Below are 17,062 nucleotides of genomic sequence, written 5' to 3' on the forward strand. Positions count from 1 at the left end.
GCATCATTTAAAACGCGACTGGCATAATAAATGACATGCAGAAGCTTGTCATGCCTCTGTCCCAATACTGCACCAATGGCATGATCACTGGCATCACACATTAACTCAAATGGCAATGTCCAGTCTGGTGCAGAAATGACTGGTGCTGTGACCAGCTTAGCTTTCAGCGTTTCAAACGCCTGCAGGCATGCTGTGTCAAACACAAATGGCGTGTCAGCAGCTAGCAGATTGCTTAGAGGTTTTGCGATTTTTGAAAAATCCTTTATAAACCTCCTATAGAATCCTGCATGCCCCAGAAAGCTTCTGATTGCCTTAACATTGGCAGGTGGTGGTAATTTTTCAATTACCTCTATTTTTGCTTGATCCACCTCTATTCCCTTGTTTGAGATTTTATGCCCAAGAACAATTCCTTCAGTCACCATGAAGTGACACTTTTCCCAGTTTAAAACTAGGTTGGTTTCTTGGCATCTTTCAGAACAAGTTTCAGGTGATCAAGACAGGAGCTGAATGAGTCTCCATATACTGAGAAGTCATCCATGAAGACTTCCAGAAATTTTTCCACCATATCAGAGAAAATAGAGAGCATGCATCTCTGGAAGGTTGCAGGTGCATTGCATAGCCCAAAGGGCATCCTTCTATAAGCAAACACTCCGGATGGACATGTGAATGCTGTTTTCTCTTGATCCTGGGGATCTACTGCAATCTGGTTATAGCCTGAGTAGCCATCCAAAAAGCAGTAATAATCATGACCTGCTAGTCTCTCTAGCATCTGGTCTATGAATGGTAAAGGAAAATGATCCTTTCTGGTGGCTGTATTGAGCCTTCTGTAGTCAATACACATGCGCCACCCTGTAACTGTTCTTGTAGGAACCAGTTCATTTTTTTCATTATGAATCACTGTCATGCCTCCCTTTTTTGGGACGACTTGAACAGGGCTCACCCAGGGGCTATCAGAAATGGGATAAATAATCCCAGCCTCTAGTAATTTGGTGACCTCTTTCTGCACCACTTCCTTCATGGCTGGATTTAGCCGCCTCTGTGGTTGAACCACTGGTTTGGCATTATCCTCCAATAGGATTTTGTGCATGCATCTAGCTGGGCTTATGCCCTTAAGGTCACCTATGGACCACCCAAGAGCTGTCTTGTGTGTCCTTAGCACTTGAATAAGTGCTTCCTCTTCCTGTGAATTTAAAGCAGAGCTTATGATCACTGGAAAAGTGTCACCTTCTCCTAGAAATGCATATTTCAAGGATGGTGGCAGTGGCTTGAGCTCTGGTTTAGGAGGTTTTTCCTCTTTCAGAAGAAAGTTCAGAGGCTCTTTCATGTCCCCTGAATCCTCCAAATCAGGCTGAACATCTTTAAAGATGTCTTCCAACTCTGATTCGAGACTCTCAGCCATGTTGATCTCTTCTACCAAAGAGTCAATAAGGTCAACTTTCATGCAGTCTGTTGATGTGTCTGGATGCTGCATGGCTTTGACAGCGTTCAACTTGAACTCGTCATCGTTGACTCTCAGGGTTATTTCCCCTGTTGGACGTCAATGAGGGATCGTCCAGTTGCTAGGAAGGGTCTTCCTAGAATGAGAGTGCACTCTTGTGCTCCTCCATTTCCAGCACAACAAAGTCAGTGGGAAAGGCGAATGGCCCAACTCTGACAATCATGTCCTCAATCACGCCTGATGGGTATTTAGTGGAACCATCAGCAAGTTGGAGACATATCCGGGTTGGTTTAACTTCTTCAGTTAAGCCAAGCTTCCTGATAGTGGATGCAGGTATCAGGTTGATGCTTGCCCCAAGATCGCATAAAGCTGTCTTGGTGCAATCACCTTCTAATATGCATGGTATCAGAAAACTCCCAGGGTCTTTAAGCTTTTCAGGAAAGCTTTTCAGAATGACTGCACTGCATTCTTCAGTGAGGAGAACTCTTTCTGTTTCTCTCCACTCCTTTTTATGACTCAAGATCTCTTTCATGAACTTGGCATAAGAAGGTATTTGCTCAAGTGCCTCTGCAAATGGAATCTTTATTCAAGAGTCCTTAGATAATCTGCAAAGCGAGCAAATTGCTTATCCTGCTCCTCTTTCCGGAGTTTTTGAGGATAAGGTATCTTGGCTTTATATTCCTCAACCTTAGTGGTTAAAGAAGCCTTTTTAGAGGGGTTGTTATCAGCACTTGTGTGTGTCTGATCCCTCACTGGCAATTGGTACCAGAGTCAGAAGCTGGAGTGACGTTAGACGCCAACTCACTGTCTGTTCCTGGCGCCTGAACGCCAGAAATGTGCCCCTGTTGGGCGTTCAACGCTGGATTTGCCCATTGGGCGTTCAACGCCAGATTCTTGCCCATTTCTGGCGTTGAACGCCAATCCTGCCTTGTTTCTGGCGCTGAACGCCAGTTTTGGGCATGGTCTGGGCGTTCAGCGCCAGCCTTCCACCTATTTTCTGGCGTTTTAGTGCCAGAATTATTTTTCCCTGGGCTCTTACTGTCCTCAGGGGAATCTTTGGTGGGTTGCTTATTTCTTGAATTTTTGATGCCTTGAGGTGGGGTATTTAATGTTTTCCCACTTCTTAATTGAACTGCTTGGCATTCTTCTGCTATTTGCTTTGATAGCTGCTGCTTTGTTTGCTTAAACTGTTCTTCCATATGTATATTAGCTATCCTTGTCTCCTGTAACCTGTCTTTGAATTCAGCTAGCTGCTTTGTTAGAAAATCTAATTGCTGATTGAATTCAGCAGCTTGTTTTACAGTACTGAATTCAGCAGTTACTGTTTTAACCTCTTCATTCATGGAAGGGTTGCTGCTTAGATACAGATGCTGATTCCTGGCAACTGTATCAATGAGCTCTTGAGCCTCTTCGATTGTCTTTCTCATATGGATAGATCCACCAGCTGAGTAATCTAAAGACATCTGAGCTCCTTCTGCAAGCCCATAGTAGAAGATGTCTAACTGAACCCACTCTGAAAACATTTCAGAGGGGCATTTTCGTAGCATCTCTCTGTATCTCTCCCAGGCATCATAAAGAGATTCATTATCTCCTTGTTTAAAGCCTTGGATGTCCAGCCTAGCTGTGTCATCCTTTTTGGAGGGAAATATTGATTCAGGAATTTTTCTGTCAGCTGTTTCCATGTCCTTATGCTGGCCTTGGGTTGGTTATTTAACCACCTCTTAGCTTGATCTTTTACAGCAAATGGAAACAGTAATAGTCTGTAGACATCCTGATCTATTTCCTTATCATGTACTGTGTCAGCAATTTGTAAAAATTGTGCCAGAAACTCTGTAGGTTCTTCCTGTGGAAGACCGGAATACTGGCAACTTTGCTGCACCATGATAATGAGCTGAGGATTCAACTCAAAGCTACTAACTCCAATGGAGGGTATGCAGATGCTACTCCCATATGAAGCAGTAGAGGGGTTAGAATATGACCCCAAAGTCCTCCTGGACTGTCCATCTCCACTTATGTCCATGATGGATCTATGGATATAACTTGGACTGATTTACCTTTTTATTTATTTTATTTTATAAGAAGTAAATACTTAAATAAAATAAAATAACTAAAAAGAATTTGAATTTTGAAAAAATTAAAATTTTTTTTTTCGTAAAAAAAATAAAAATAATTAGTTAAAAAAAAAAGAAATTTTTGAAAAGAAGGAAGATATTTTCGAAAATTAGGAGAGAGAGAGTTAGTTAGGTAGTTTTGAAAAGTTAAGAAAAAAAAAAGTTAGTTAGTTGAAACAAATTTGAAAGATAGGAAGTTAGAAAAGATATTTTGAAAAGATATTTTTGAATTTAGTGAGGAGAGAGAAAAACAATAAGATAGTACAAGATTTAAAATTTTTAGATCTAATGCTCCTTGTTTTCGAAAATTTTGGAGGGAAAACACCAAGGAACACCAAACTTAAAAATTTTAAGATCAAGACACAAGGAAAACTCAAGAACACTTTGAAGACTCACAAGAACACAAGAACATGAAGGAAGAACACCAAACTTAAAATTTTTTGAAAACCAAACAAAATTTTCGAAAATCAAAGGGAAATCAACAAGAAAACACCAAACTTAAAGTTTGGCACAAGATTTAATAGAAAAAATATTTTTGAAAAAGAAGTTTTGAAAAGAGTATAAAAGATTCTAACCCAATCAAATTAATGTTCTAGCCAAATGAGTTATGGGACCTTATTTTAAGAAAGATTATTTTTGAAAACACCAAACTTAAAGTTTGGCACAGGATTTAATAGAAAAATTATTTTTGAAAAAGGTTTTTAAAAAAATATGATAGCCAATTATCATGAACATAAACACCACGTTCTAAATAACTGAGCTATAAATTTAAAGTATTTTAACAAGGGATAATAATAAAAGACTCTAAACCAAAAAGAAAGATTTTTTTCCTAATCTAAGCAACAAAATAATCCGTCAGTTGTTCAAACACGAACAATCCCCGGCAACGGCGCCAAAAACTTGGTAGCACGAATTGCGAATCACACTTTTCACAACGCGTACCACTAACCAGCAAGTGCACTGGGTCGTCCAAGTAATACCTTACGTGAGTAAGGGTCGAATCCCACGGAGATTGTTGGTTTGAAGCAATCTATGGTTATCTTGTAAATCTTAGTCAGGAAGTCAATTATGTTTATCAATTGAATTGTGAGTAACCAGTAGAGCATAAATTAAAATTACTTGTTGTGCAGTAATGGAGAATATGTTGGAGTTTTGGAGATGCTTTGTCTTCTGAATCTCTGCTTTCCTCTGTCTTCTTGTTCACGCACGCACGTCCTCCTATGGCAAGCTGTGTGTTGGTGGATCACCGTTGTCAATGGCTACCTTCCATCCTTCCAGTGAAAACTACGCTCACGCGCTCTGTCACAGCACGGCTAATCACGGTTGGTTCTCGATCCGGTTGGAATAGGATTTACTATCCTTTTGCGTCTGTCACTAACGCCCAGCCTTCAGAGTTTGAAGCTCATCACAGTCATTCAATCCTTGAATCCTACTCGAATACCACAGACAAGGTTTAGACTTTCCGGATTCTCATGAATGCTGCCATCAGTTCTAGCTTATACCACGGAGATTCTGATTAAGGAATCTAGAGATACTCATTCAATCGATATAGAACGGAGGTGGTTGTCAGGCACACGTTCATGGTTGAGGAAGGTGATGAGTGTCACAGATCATCACCTCATCACAGTTAAGCGCGAATGAACATCTTAGATAGGAACAAGCGTGTTTGAATGGAAAACAGAAATACTTGCATTAATTCATCGAGACACAGCAGAGCTCCTCACCCCCAACAATGGGTTTAGAGACTCATGCCGTCAGAGAATACAAAGTTTAGATCTGAAATGTCATGAGATACAAAATAAGTCTCTAAAAGTTGTTTAAATACTAAACCAGTAGCCTAGGGTTACAAAATATGAGTGGACTATGATGGATGATGCAGAGATCCACTTCTGGGGCCCACTTGGTGTGCTGGGGCCCACTTGGTGTGTGCTGGGCTGAGACTTTAAGCAATTCACGTGCAGAGGCCATTTGTGGAGTTGAACGCCAGTTTTTGTGCCAGTTTGGGCGTTCAACTCCAGTTTTTTATCCTTTTCTGGCGCTGGACGCCAGATTTGGGCAGAAGGCTGGCGTTGAACGCCAGTTTACGTCGTCAATTCTTGTGCAAAGTATGGACTATTATATATTGCTGGAAAGCCCTGGATGTCTACTTTCCAACGCAATTGGAAGCACGCCATTTCGAGTTCTGTAGCTCCAGAAAATCCACTTTGAGTGCAGGGAGGTCAGAATCCAACAGCATCAGCAGTCCTTTTTCAGCCTGAATCAGATTTTTGCTCAGCTCCTTCAATTTCAGCCAGAAAAATACCTGAAATTACAGAAAAACACAACTCATAGTAAAGTCCAGAAACATGAATTTTTCCTAAAAACTACTGGAAATAAACTAAAAACTAACTAAAACATACTCAAAACTATATGAAATTATCCCCAAAAAGCGTATAAAATATCCGCTCATCAAGCCACGTTATCCTAGTTAACGTGGAGGGAGCAAGAATCACCAACGTTAGTGACACTCACCTTTGTCACTAACGTTGGATTGAGCCACGTTAGTTGCTCCGTTAATTACATTAATGTGGAAGCTAACGTGGAGAAGAGGGATGATGAGCCAACGTTAGTGACACTCACCTTGGTCACTAACGTTGGAGATGGCTATCAATACCACGTTAGAAGTCACGTTAACCTAGTTAACATGAACTCTAACGAGGGAAGTAGGGGCGTTCTGAAGCGTTAGTAACAAAAGTAAGTGTCACTAACGCTCTCGAAGATTTGGCAAGCCTACGTTAAAGGCCACGTTAACTATTCTAACGTGAACTCTAACGTAGGGAGAAAGGGGAACTCTTAACGTTATTGAAAAAGGTAAACCCCAGTAACATTTGCGAAGGGCCAAGGGTCAACGTTAGTGGTCACGTTAGTGCCACTAACATTGAAGTTAACATGGACCACTTTGGGTTAGGAACGTTAGTGAAAAAGGTGATTGTCACTAACGTTCTCAACCCCACATTTTCACTTAACGTTAACACCACTAACGCCCTAAGCTAAAGTCCTTGCCTACTTCACACTTTCTCTGCAAGTAAAGCTGAGCCCACTGAAGAAGATAACTGCTTTAACTCAAGATCCAAAGGCCCATATCCAAGACTTGAAGAATCAACTAGAAGATCAGAAGAGTAGTATAAATAGGGAGAGCTTTGAACTAAAAAAGAGATTTTTGGCATTATTAGAATTACTCTCTGTATTTTACTTTCTCTGCACTTCTAGTTTAACTTTCAGAATGTACTTTCCATCTTTGCTTTCATTTCCCAGAGCTGTGAACAACTAAACCCCTTTCATTGGGTTAGGGAGCTCTGTTGTAATTTGATGGATCAATAATAGTTTTCATTATTCTTCTTCTTTCTTTTCTCTTGGTTTTACTAGAAAGGTTTCAATCTTCATCCAATTGAGTAGTTATCTTGGAAAAGAAGCTATTCATACTTGGATCTCTTCTGAACTTTGGAAAAGGGATGAAGAGATCATGCTAGAAATGCTTTCTCATGTTGGACCAAATTGGGGTTTGGGCGGATACGGTGACATATAATTCTCCCAATACTTTGATTTGGAAATACATGTGGTATAATCAGTGACCACACTTCATCTCTTCTCATGAGCAATTAGACCAAGGAATTGGCTATTGATCTGATTTGAGAGATTGAATTACCAAGGAATTGGAATTCAATCACTTAAGATTGCCAAGGAGATCAATGAATGCATTGATTGAGGAAGAGATGAAAATGAACTTGATCCGGAGAATGCAACATCTCCTAAGCTCAATGAATTCCCCATTTCTGATCTTACCCATTATCTTTACTTTATGCCATTTACTTTCATGCTAAACTTCCCTTCCCCATTTAAGATTCTGCAATTTACTTCCCGTCATTTATTTTCTGCTATTTACTTTTCCGCCATTTAATTTCCTACAATTCTCAATTCACTTTTTGCTTAGCTCAACTAGAACATTCTTCCAATTAAAGTTGCTTGACCAATCAATCCCTGTGGGATTCGACCTCACTATACTGTGAGTTTTTACTTGACGACAATTCGGTATACTTGCCGAAGGAAATTTGTTGAGAGACAAATTTCCGTGCATCAAGTTTATGGCGCCGTTGTCGGGGATTGATTTTGTATCAACAATGATTAAATTGGTGGATAACTAGATTGAGTATTTGTTTTTATTTTGTTTTATTTAAGTTCATTTGAGTAATTTACTTTTTGTTTGGCTATTTTCTTCCCTTTCCCCTACCCATTTTCTTAGTTGTTTATAATTCAGTCACTAACCCACTAACTGTTTGATATATTGCATCACTCACACTAACAGTATTTCTGTAGAAATTACTGTCTGCATCTATCTCTCTTGCTTGTGCCTTGGACAGGTAGAAGAAGCGAGGCTTCAACTTCCTTTGATTCTGAACCTGAGAGGACCTTCCTTAGATTAAGGAGGGAAGCAAGAGGAAAGAGAGTAGTTGGTGCTGAGGAAGAGGAAGAGTACTTTGAACCAGACATGGATGAGAATATGGAAAATCATCATGAAGAAGAGGCTCACAACCATGGCAGAGAAGGTCCAGCACATCAGGCTGGGCAAGAGAGAAGAGTTCTGGGTTCTTACATCAACCCAAACCTAGGAAACTGTGGGAGTGGCATCCAAAGGCCAACCATACATGCCAACAACTTTGAACTAAAGCCACAGCTCATCACCCTTGTTCAGAACAATTGTTCATTCGGAGGAAGTGTCCAAGAAGACCCCAATCAACATCTAACCACCTTCCTGAGGATATGCGATACTGTGAAGTCTAATGGTGTTCATCCTGACACCTATAGACTACTTCTGTTTCCTTTCTCGCTCAAGGACAAAGCATCTAAATGGATGGAACCCTTTCCAAAGGAGAGTTTAGCAACCTAGGAAGATGTGGTGAATAACTTCTTGGCAAGATTCTATCCTCCTCAACGAATCAACAGGTTGAGAGCTGAGGTACAAACATTCTGGCAGCAGGATGGTGAGACTCTATATGAAGCATGGGAGAGGTTTAAAGACTTGACAAGAAGATGCCTGCCAGATATGTTCAATGAATGGGTGCAGTTGCACATTTTCTATGAAGGTCTTTTGTATGAATCAAAGAAGGCAGTAGACTACTCATCCGGGGGATCTCTGAACAAGAAGAAGACCATTGAAGAAGCCATAGATGTCATTGAGACTGTAGCAGAGAATGACTACTTCTATGCTTCTGAAAGAGACAACACTAGAGGAGTGATGGAGCTGAATAATGTGGATGCACTGCTAGCTCAAAACAAGATGATTACCAAGCAATTAGCTGACCTCACCAAGAAGATGGAGAGAAATCAAGTAGCAGCAATCACCACTTCAGCAGCAAGCCAAGAAGGAGTGAATGAAGAAGCAGAGGGTGATCAGGAACAAGCCAACTACATTGGGAATTCACCTAGGCAGCACCATGACCCATACTCCAAAACATATAATCCTGGTTGGAGGAACCACCCAAACTTTGGGTGGGAAAATCAACAAGACCAAGGCCAAGATCAGAGACGCCATAACCCCAACAAAAATGCAACTCACCAACACTCCACACAAAGGTCATACCAACACCCACCCAACAACACTTCTCAACATCCATACCAAAGTTAAAATGGCCCTTCTCATCCTTCCAATCTCAACTCTCCATCATCGAAAGAAAGACTATCAAGGATTGAGACTCTACTTGATGGCATATGCAAGGAGATTCAAGATAACAAGGTGTTCAAAGAGGAGGTGCGAGCCAATATCAAGAATCAGGGAAACACCATCAAGAGGCTGGAAATTCAAGTGGGATACCTATCTGAGAAGATTCCCAAACCTACTAATAGCTTCCCAAGTGACACAAAGAAAAATCTGAGAGGTGAAGCAAAGAAAGTCAGATGGGAAGATTGCAAGATGGTTACTATAAGTGATAAGGAGACTGAGGAAGAGCCGAACAAACCATCAGAACAACTTGAAGATACATCAGCAGGAAAGCAGGAAGAGAATCATCAAGAAACCACAATTACACAGAAGAAGCTGCTGAGACTCTATGCACCCTTTCCCCAATTACTCAATGGTGGTGTAGAGAAGAGAATATACTCAAGGTTTCTTGACATATTTGCATCTCTCCATGTAAACATACCATTCATCAAGGCCCTCCAACAAATGCCCTCATACATTAAGTACATGAAGGAGCTGCTGACCAGGAAATGCTCACTCAAGGGAGGACAAACCATAGTGATGAATAAGGAGTGCAGTGCCCTCATTCAACCAGAGCTGCCTACAAAAAGGAAGGACCCAGGGAGTTTTCACATCCCCTGTGCCATAGGAGAAACAATGTTCGATAAAGGACTCTGTGATCTGGGAGCAAGCATCAACTTAATGCCTTTATCCCTTATAAAGAGGCTGCAAATCAATGAGCTGATACCCACAGACATAGTCATCAGGCTGGCGGACAAAACTCAAAAACAAGCAATAGGAGTGGTTGAAAATGTGCTGGTGAAGGTTGGGAACTACTTCCTTCCCACAGACTTTGTCATACTGGAAATGGAAGAAAGTCACCTTCACCCAATCATATTGGGAAGACCATTCTTAGCTACAGCCAGAGCGCTCATAGATGTGGAGCGAGGAGAGCTAATACTGAGGATACATGACGAACAACTCACATTCAACGTCTTTAAACCCTCACAAGAAGCAAGTCAGGAAGGCAAGAAACTAAGGGCAGAGCATGACAGAGCAATGGTGGGAGAAAAAAGCATTGAAGCACAAGCTGTACACCCTGGAATTCCTTTGGGTGATGAACAAGAGAATCAGCAGCTGTCACAGCTAAAGGAAACTCAAGTGGAGCCAAAACCACCAAAATCATATGAGACCAGCAACAAAATCTCCCGAGGGAAAGAGACCACAAAGAGCAGGATAACAGCAAAAGAAACAAAGAAGAAAGTACCAAGGAGATGGAGGAATAAAAAGATCCCTACAGAAGAGTTCTCTCCAGGGGATAAAGTGATCTCAGCTTACTTCCTAGATATCCCACCTCATCTCCCCACCATCCCATCTCAGTTACCTAAGGTTTTCACCATCAACAAAGTTCTCTCCCTAGAACATGTGGAGATCATTGATGGAGCCAATGGATATAGGTTTACTGCAAGAGGGGAAGATCTGAAGCATTACCAACCACCATGACAAAGGCAGAACGTCAAGCTAGTGACGCTAAAGAAGCGCTTCATGGGAGGCAACCCATGTTTTACATGCTTTTAAAAGTAGTTAATAAAGCAAGGTTCAGGGATTTCAAATCAACTTGACATGCACTTGAATGAATCCTTTTGTGCAACATATAGTGAGGAACAAGTTTGGTGTTCAAGGCACACTAAGAGAACATAAATGTAACCCATATCATGTCACTCTTAGGGGCCTTGAACAAATCGTTTACACCACATGGCACCAAACTAAGTTTGGTGTTGCCAATGTTGCATACATGGATGTTGAGTTAGTCAGTTGGTGTGCACTCATGAACAACACTTAGTAGTTAGAAACAAAAACTTTAAAAAGTAGTTACTCTTTCTTTTCTTTTAAATTTTGTCACCACTTTCCAAAAATTCATTAATCACATCCCTTTATTTGTAGGAGAATTGATGGGACAATTGAAGAAGGAGGATTCGGCCACCACAAAAGGAGAAGTACTATACACGTGTTTTCAAAGGGAAACATTGGGGTGAATCCTTCCACAGGATAGAGCAAAGGCAAGATCAACAACAAGAAGCCATCCAAAAGCTAATCAACATCCAAGCACATCAAGGTGCACACATACATGAAATGCATAAAAAACAACTGGAACAGGCAGAACTCTTTGACGAATACAGAGCGTTTGCAGAAGGAGTTTACATGAATGAGATTGGACATCATGTAAACACTCAAGCCAGGCTCGGGTACTTAGTTGGACAACTGCCTGTACTGCACCCGGGAATCACAAGATATGAAGAAGTAAAGGATGAATTAGCGCGAGAAGAAAGAGAGAGGGTAGAAAAGAGTCATGAATCAGTAAGGAAGGCACTTGAGGAGTGGATGAAAGCCAGACTAGCACGAATACGAGGAAACACAAGTGGACACAAAGAGGACAAACAAGAGGGATTGCATGAGCACCCCCATTAGTAAAAGGTGGTGGAGTTCCCTCTTTGTTCCATCTTTTTCAAAGCTTTAAATAAGGAAAATCATGTATGAAATAGAACATGTTTTCATGGTAGTTTAGGATTTTAAATTCTGCCTTTAAGTTGTCATTGCTTAAGTCTATGCTTGCTAGTCTAATGTCACTGCTGCATTTTCACCTTGCTACTTGTATGCTTATCCTTTTGAATCAAATAAAAAGAGAATGTATGCTATGAAAGACCAGAGTGAGGTTCATATTGTGGAGTAAGTTCCTAAGTTTGTGGTGTGGTAATAGATTAGCTAAGTTGGTTCACCAACAAGGTAGGAAGGCAACTATCTGTCCTGAAGTCATATGCTTGAAACACACCCCATGAGACAAGCTAAATAACAAGATCCTAATAAGAAAAAGGAAAAGAACAATAAGAGTTGAAAAAGAAAGAAAAGTTAATAAAGAATAAGGCTAGGCACCAAGGGCTTGAATCTTGAGGGATGTGTCTGTGGTGCTCTTGTACCAAGGATCTGCTTGGATGAATAAGTTCTTACGAGTGCTTCATCACTTGGTAACTTGGGTTAACTAACCCGGGATTATCAACTGAAAATCCACTATCAAGAGCAACCTTGCTACAGAATATTTAGTAACCCAAAGAGGTGCTGGACACCAAGACCTCAAGGAAAGAAAATAACAAACCATGTGCCTGTGGTGTGCATGTATGGGGGAGAGAGACTTGAGGGAGTAAGTCCTTAGGGGTGTTTCAACACCTATCACCTTGAACCAACTGGTTCGGGAGTGTTGGCTGAAAGCTTATCTTAAAGAGTCGCCCCCTCACAGAACACTTAGCCTAAGGAAGAAATAAACCTTGGAAAGACAAAGGGATCAATAAATAAAAGTCTCAAAGGGTGTAATCAAGTGAGTATTCCAAGGCATGATAAAGGTCTGAAAGTCAGTAAAGGAATGAACCTAAGTTGCTATGCATGAAACCCATAAAACCAAGAACATGACTTCCACAATAATGATTCATTCCTCTTGTCATTTCATTCATCATTCTCTTGTTCCAGTACTTGCTTAGGGATAAGCAAGCTTTAAGTTTGGTGTTGTGATGCCAGGGCATTTTGGCCAGTTTCACTGACCTTTTCTTTATGGTTTTAAGATAGTTTCATGTATTTTCTTAGGAAATAAGCAAGTTTTGGGTAAATAATCACTTACATATTGATTCAAGCAAACATTGTAAATTTTACATGATTTCATGAGAATTATGCATGAATTAAAGGACAAATTGAATAATGCATGTCTCATAACTTGGATCAGAGCTTTGATGCACTTTATTGCTTGATTTTAGGATAAAGAAAGCAAGGAAGAACCACGTTAGCAGCCATGTTAGTCTAGCTAACGTGACCACTAACGTGGAATGAAGGCTAGCTTGCAACGTTAATGAGAAAAGTGATTGCCAATTAAGCCTTCGTGAGCCATCATAGCCCACATTAGTTGCCACGTTAACTATGTTAACGTGGAAGCTAACGTGGAAGAGAAGTAGAACTCCAACGTTAGTGGTAAAAGTAAGTGCCACTAACGTTCCAAAAGGGGCAATTGGCCACGTTAAGAGCCACGTTAACTTAGTTAACGTGAGCTCTAACGTGGAAGAAGAAGATGATGCCAACGTTAGTGACACTCACCTTTGTCACTAACGTTGGACTAAGCCCATACTGGCTACGTTAAAAGCCACGTTAACCTAGTTAACGTGGACTCTAACGTGGAGGGAGCAAGAATCACCAACGTTAGTGACACTCACCTTTGTCACTAACGTTGGATTGAGCCACGTTAGTTACCATGTTAATTACATTAACGTGGAAGCTAACGTGGAGAAGAGGGATGATGAGCCAATGTTAGTGACACTCACCTTTGTCACTAACGTTGGAGTTGGCTAACAATACCACGTTAGAAGTCATGTTAACCTAGCTAACGTGAACTCTAACGAGGGAAGTAGGGGCGTTCTGAAGCGTTAGTGACAAAGGTAAGTGTCACTAATGCTTTCGAAGGTTTGGCAAGCCTACGTTAAAGGCCACGTTAACTATTCTAACGTGAACTCTAACGTAGGGAGAAAGGGGTACTCTTAATGTTATTGAAAAAGGTAAACCCCAGTAACATTTGCGAAGGGCGAAGGGTCAACGTTAGTGGTCACGTTAGTGCCACTAACGTTGAAGTTAACGTGGACCACTTTGGGTTAGGAATGTTAGTGAAAAAGGTGATTGTCACTAACGTTCTCAACCCCACATTTTCACTTAACGTTAACACCACTAAAGCTGAGCCCACTGAAGAAGATAACTGCTTCAACTCAAGATCCAAAGGCCCATATCCAAGACTTGAAGAATCAACTAGAAGATCAGAAGAGTAGTATAAATAGGGAGAGCTTTGAACTAAAAAAGAGCTTTTTGGCATTATTAGAGTTACTCTCTGTATTTTACTTTCTCTGCACTTCTAGTTTAACTTTCAGAATGTACTCTCTATCTTTGCTTTCATTTCCCAGAGCTATGAACAACTAAACCCCTTTCATTGGGTTAGGGAGCTCTGTTGTAATTTGATGGATCAATAATAGTTTTCATTATTCATCTTCTTTATTTTCTCTTGATTTTACTAGGAAGCTTTCAATCTTCATCCAATTGAGTAGTTATCTTGGAAAAGAAGCTATTCATACTTGGATCTCTTCTGAACCTTGGAAAAGGGATGAAGAGATCATGCTAGAAATGCTTTCTCATGTTGGACCAAATTGGGGTTTGGACGGATATGGTGACATATAATTCTCCCAATACTTTGATTTGGAAATACATGTGGTATAATCAGTGACCACACTTCATCTCTTCTCATGAGCAATTAGACCAAGGAATTGGCTATTGATCTGATTTGAGAGATTAAATTACGAAGGAATTGGAATTCAGTCACTTAAGATTGCCAAGGAGATCAATGAATGCATTGATTGAGGAAGAGATGAAAATGAACTTGATCCGGAGAATGCAACATCTCCTAAGCCCAATGAATTCCCCATTTCTGATCTTACCCATTCTCTTTACTTTATGCCATTTACTTTCATGCTAAACTTCCCTTCCCTATTTAAGATTCTGCAATTTACTTCCCGTCATTTATTTTCTGCTATTTACTTTTCCGCCATTCAATTTCCTACAATTCTCAACTCACTTTCTGCTTAGCTCAACTAGAACATTATTCTAATTAAAGTTGCTTGACCAATCAATCCCTGTGGGATTCGACCTCACTCTACTGTGAGTTTTTACTTGACGACAATTCGGTATACTTGTCGAAAGAAATTTGTTGAGAGACAAGTTTCCGTGCATCATGGCTAAGGAGGTTGGAGCTCAAAAGCTTATCATCTTCAGCGACTCACAAGTAGTCACCTCACAAATAGCAGGGAGCTACCAAGCCAAGGATCCCACTATGAAAAAGTACTTGGACAAAACTAAGGAACAACTCAGACAACTCGGGGAATATGAGGTCCGCCACATACCTCGGGAACAGAATGCTCGAGCTGATGCACTCTCAAAACTAGCCAGCACCAAACCAGGGGCAACAATAGAAGCCTCATCCAAGAGATGCTGCAGAACCCGTCAATCTTGGAAGAAGAAAAGGTCCTAGCCATAACAGGTCTGGATCAAGGATGGATGACTCCCATAATTAACTACCTCAAAACAGAAACACTCCCTACAGATAAGAAGGAGGCAAAGAGGTTAAAGCAGGAAGCACAATACTACACCATCATAAACAATACTCTATACAAGAGAGGGATTTCAACACCGTTGTTAAAATGTGTGCCGACTTCCAACACAAAGAAAGTTTTAGAAGAAGTACACAGTGGCATCTGTGGCAACCATCTCGGAGCACAAGCCCTCACCAAAAAAGTACTCCGGGCCGGATTCTATTGGCCAACTTTACAAAAAGAAGCAATGGAATTCGTAAGGACATGTCCACCATGTCAGAAGCATGCTAATTTTCACATCGCCCCACCAGAGGAGCTCATCAGCGTAACCTCACCCTGGCCATTTGCAAATGGGGACTCGATCTCCTTGGGCCATTCCCTCAAGGATCAGGACAGATCAAGTTCCTCATCGTCGGGGTAGTCTATTTTACAAAATGGATCGAGGCAGAACCTCTAGCCAATGCCACTGCTCAAAGAAGTCGAAAATTCCTATATAGAAACATTGTCACAAGGTTGGGGTTCCATACTCCATCACCACAGATAATGGCACTCAATTCACAGACGCAGGCTTCAGAAAATTGGTGGCCGACTTGAAAATAAAATACCAATTCACATCCGTAGAACATCCCCAGGCCAATGGACAAGCAGAAACCGCCAATAAAGTTATATTATCTGGGCTAAAATGGAGATTACAGGATGCAAAGGAAGTCTGGGCTGAAGAGCTCCCACAAGTCCTATGGGCATAACGGAAAACTCCACACTCCACCACAAAGGAATCACCTTTCCGATTAGCTTACGGAATGGAGGCAATGATTCCAGTGGAGGTCGAAGAAGGATCACCCAGAGTAATCTACTACAGTGAAGAGGCCAACTCCCAACTTCAAAAGGAAGAACTCGACCTACTTCCAGAAATCTGAGAAAGAGCTCGGATCAAGGAAGAGGCGTTAAAACGTCAAATGGCCTCAAGATACAACTGAAAGGTAGTATAGCGAGGTTTTGCCGAGAATGACCTCGTCCTAATCTGAAATGATATCGGAACAAATTGACCTGGAGAAGGAAAGCTGGCAGCAAACTGGAAAGGACCCTACCGAGTCGTAAAAGTACTCGGAAAGGGCTACAACAAGCTGACCGAACTCGAAGGGCGAGAGCTTTCAAGGTCATGGCACGCCTACAACTTAAGAAGGTATTACAGTTAGGAGGTAATAAAGATCATAGGATGAGGTGCACTCTTTTTCCTGAAAAAGGTTTTTTAACGAGGCACCGAGCCAAGATCCATCAACTACCTGACTTAGAGGGATAAAATGCCCACATGTATATATTTGCATATTTTTTATTTTGAAAAAAGTTTTTTAGATTTTCTACAAATCCTCTCATCAAGACGCATTAATCTGAAACGCAAAAAATTCATCGCCTGATTACAAAGCTACAAATCGGCAGAAAGTGAAAATCAAATTCACTGCTCGATCACGATAAAGACCAACGAAGATGAAAACCAAATTCATCAAAAAGTCGACCAAACGAGGATCAAACTCAATTTCTACAAAATTGGCAAAGATGAAAAGCGGCAAAAGCAGAATAATGCAAGAAGTTATCGAAAGTGATCCATAGGAAAGGACCTGACGAGGTCTTAATAAAA

The 17,062-nt window shown here is 40.9% G+C and overlaps 1 non-coding gene across 1 annotated transcript; it reads right to left on the reverse strand.

Moving 5' to 3' along the window:
- Positions 1-8,527: 8,527 nt before the first annotated feature.
- Positions 8,528-8,634, reverse strand: LOC112725047 (small nucleolar RNA R71). The gene has a single exon (XR_003164178.1). It is a non-coding gene; the product is annotated as a small nucleolar RNA R71 (small nucleolar RNA).
- Between the last annotated feature and the right edge of the window lie 8,428 nt (positions 8,635-17,062).

This window comes from Arachis hypogaea, chromosome 11 (assembly GCF_003086295.3).
Source record: "Arachis hypogaea cultivar Tifrunner chromosome 11, arahy.Tifrunner.gnm2.J5K5, whole genome shotgun sequence".
Lineage (NCBI taxonomy): Eukaryota > Viridiplantae > Streptophyta > Magnoliopsida > Fabales > Fabaceae > Arachis > Arachis hypogaea.